Consider the following 3,639-nt stretch of genomic DNA (forward strand, 5'->3'; position numbering starts at 1 on the left):
TCAAAAAAAAAAAAAAAAAAAAAAAGACAGCTGAGACGACATCATTAAATCCATGACACTGCTGAACATCATCATGGACCCTGACTTCAGGCGAGGGCCTCTTCTAAGTGCTGGGCACTTATCAACCCAGTGAACCCTCAGAACAACTCTATAAGGTACATACTTTAATTCTCGCTTTACAGATGTGAAAACTGAGGCACACACAAGCTATCATTTGCTGGACACTTTCTCTGTCCCCTCTGCCCCCAGCCTGGTACTAAGTTCTTTTTGGTGAGATCTATACAAGTGTGAGACCGTGCCCTTCAGGCTGAGGTAGGGGATCATTTAATTTGCTCCTCTCTGCCTCACCAAGGCAGCATCATTATTGCCATCCTCACTTTTCAGATGAGGAAACTGTCTGCTCAGGCTTAGCCCCTTTATTCATTCAAAGCAATTCTTGTTTGTTTGAGAGTTTCCCTCTGTTGCCTGGACTAAGTACAGTGGTATCGTCATAATTCACTAGAGCCTCCAAGTCCTGGACTCGGGTGGTCCTCCTGCTTCAGCCTCCTAAGCAACTGGGACTACAGGCATACACCACTAGGCCAGGCTAATTGTTCTTTTTTTTATAGAGACAGGGTCTTGCTCTTGTGCAAATTGGTCTTGAACCGCTGGTCTCAAGCAATGCTTCTGTCTCAGCCTCCCAAAGTGCTAGGATTATAGGCCAGGATTACTCACACTTGTAATCCTAGCACTCTAGGAGGCCAAGGTGTTGTGACCATACCCAGCCTCAACACATATTGTTTAGATGGCTACTATGTACACGCCAGACACTGTTGTAGGGATTGGAGACAAAGTGAACAAAACAGAGATGCTCATCCTCTTCGAGCTGACATTCTAGATAAGGAAGGCAGATGACACACATTAAACATTACAAAGAAGTAAATTAGCAAGTTAGAAGAGGATTCACGTATGGACAAAGAGCTAGGGCAGGGCAGATAACAGGGACTGGAAAGCCACAGGGAGGGAAGATTATGGCACTAAACAGGATGATAGGGAAAGATGACATTGCAATGAGGATTTGAAGGAGGTGAGAGAAAGGAGGGCTTGATCCAGGCTGTCTATGTCTGCTGTCTGGGCCCCTGGACAGCCCATGATGTGTCTCCAGAACCAGCTTTTACCCACAAGCCTCCCCTGGTCCTAGGCTTACCCTGTAGTCCTGCCTCAGCCCCTGTCTTAATCGAATCTTGAGCCCAGCCCGTGCTCCAGCCCTCATCTTCTCTTAGTCCCCTCACAGATGATTCCAACCCACAGTTTCGCTCCACACCTGCAGCTCCCACTCCAGGCCCCAAGTCCCTTGCAGCAGCCAGCCCTCTCAGTATCCTAAGGACCAGCCAAGGCGTGCCCTCCAGCCCCAACTGCCCCTAAAGGGAGCCGTCCTTACAAAGGCTTGGGAGCTAGCCCTGTGAGAAAACCCATTGTCTGGTGAACAGTGTCCTCATTTTGTTCTTTATTTCTAAAGGGACGTGTGAACAAGTGCCAAGCTCTGAGAGGGAGCATGTTGCTTCCTATTCTCAGCCCTGGAGAAGGCTGCAGGCCAAGAGGAAGGGTCAAGGCCGTGTGCTAGGGCTGGATTCCAGAGGCCAGAGCAGATTCAGGCAGGCCTGGCCTTAGCAGTCCGGTGGCATTTTCCAGAACAAAGGAAAGAAAGATGGCATCCCTGCCAGGCACTGGGGCACGCACCTGTAATCCCAGCTACTTAGGAGGTTGAGGTAGGGGATCATGTGAGCCCAGGAGTTCAAGACCAGCCTGGGCAACATAAAGAGACTCCATCTCAAAAAAAACGAAGTAACCATCTCTAATAATCGGAAAAAAGCCTGGTTGTATCCAGGATGGCAAAGAGAAAATCTCCTCCACGCTCAACTCTTCATCATCTCTGAGAAAATCTTCTGGAAGGGCACAGTGGCTCACACTTATAATACTAGCACTTGGGAGGCCAAGGTGGGTAGAGTGCCTGAGCTCACTGGCTCAAGACCAGCCTGAGCTAGAGCAAGACCTCATCTCTAAAACTAGCCAGGCATTGTAGCAGATGCCTGTAGTCCCAGCTACTTGGGAGGCTAAGGCTTGAGCCCAAGAGTTGGAGGTTGAGTGCTGTTAGCTATGACGCCATGGCACTCTACCGAGGGTGACAAAGTGAGACTCTGCCTTAAAAAAAAAAAAACTTCTGGAAGATTCATTCATCCTCCTGCCTCTCCCTTGGCCTGCCGATCTATCTCCCTGTTTTCCATGGACACATCTGAAATGGGCCTTGGAGATGCATCACGTTAGCATCTTCCTGTTAGATGCAACCTCAGGAGCCCAAGGATACTTAAGGGCTTGGGCAATAGCAGGCTGATACGGCCAGACCAGGAATTACTTTAGCAGTATTATTTTTTCTTGAGACAGAGTCTCCATATGTCAACAACAACCTCAAACTCTTGGGCTTAAGCAATTCTCTTGCCTCAGCCTCCCAAGTAGCTGGGACTACAGGCGCCCGTGCAATGCCCAGGTATTTTGTTGTTGTCATTGTTGTTGTTATTGTCATTGTTTAGCAGGCCCTGGCCAGGTTTGAACCCACCAGCCCTGGTGCACGTGGCTGGCACCCTAACCCCTGAGCTATGGGTGCCAAGTCAACTTTACCAATATTCTTATTGATTTACTAGGTGTCTGATTTATTTGTTTCCACTCAAATGCATGGACTAGTAACCACACTACGTCTGTGTGCCTAGAACACAACTTGGGAATATCTAGCTCCTGACAAATGACCCTGGCCTCAGTGCATCCCCCAACCCTTGTCTTAATGTCTAGCCCCTATCTGGGCAGGTCACAGCCATGGGCAGGGGTGGAGAGGTCCACTTAGTTGGCCAAGGATGCTTAAGGGCTTGGGCAATAGCAGGCTGATACAGCCAGACCAGGGATTGTAAAGAATATTGCTGAAGTAATCCCTGGTCTGGCTGCATACCTTTGGTAGGCAGTCCACAGTCCAGCAGGAGCATGAGGGGAAGAGCTGGTGTCTTATCCAAAAAGGAAAACTTAACAGGACATGCATGGGGTACGGGGAGGAGTTGGGAGGGCCTCAAGTTTTCTGCCCTGCTAAGTCTTCCACCTCCTGGCCTTTACTTACACTAAATACACTTGAAGTAGAGAATTTATGCTTTTGGCTGGACTCCTGGACTCTCCATCATCTTGAATTGCAGGACTCAGCTATAAAGGCCCTCTCTTACCAAAGCCATAGCTCTTCCCTCTTTCCTTCCAAACCAGCCCATTTCAAAGGAAGCATGCTCCTTTCTTGTAGGAATTTACTAAGGACCACAAGAAGTGGCCAACTAAGGTTTTTCCCCAGGTCTCCTTAAAGAGCAACCTTGCCAGACGTGGTGGCTCATGCCTGTAATCCTAACACTCTGGGAGGCCAAGACAGGTGAATCGCCTGAGCTCAGGAGTTTAAGACCAGCCTGAGTAAGAGACCCCATCTCTAAAACTAGCCAGCTATTGTGGCGGGTGCCCGTATTCCCAGCTACTCAGGAAGCTGAGGCAAGAGGATCGCTTAAGCCCAAGAGTTTGAGGTTGCTGTGAGCTATGATGCCATGACACTCAAACGAGGGCACAAGTGAGGCTCTGTCTCAA

The sequence above is a fragment of the Otolemur garnettii genome, unplaced genomic scaffold (assembly GCF_000181295.1).
Source record: "Otolemur garnettii isolate 467f Iridium unplaced genomic scaffold, OtoGar3 scaffold00009, whole genome shotgun sequence".
In the NCBI taxonomy this organism is placed as follows: domain Eukaryota; kingdom Metazoa; phylum Chordata; class Mammalia; order Primates; family Galagidae; genus Otolemur; species Otolemur garnettii.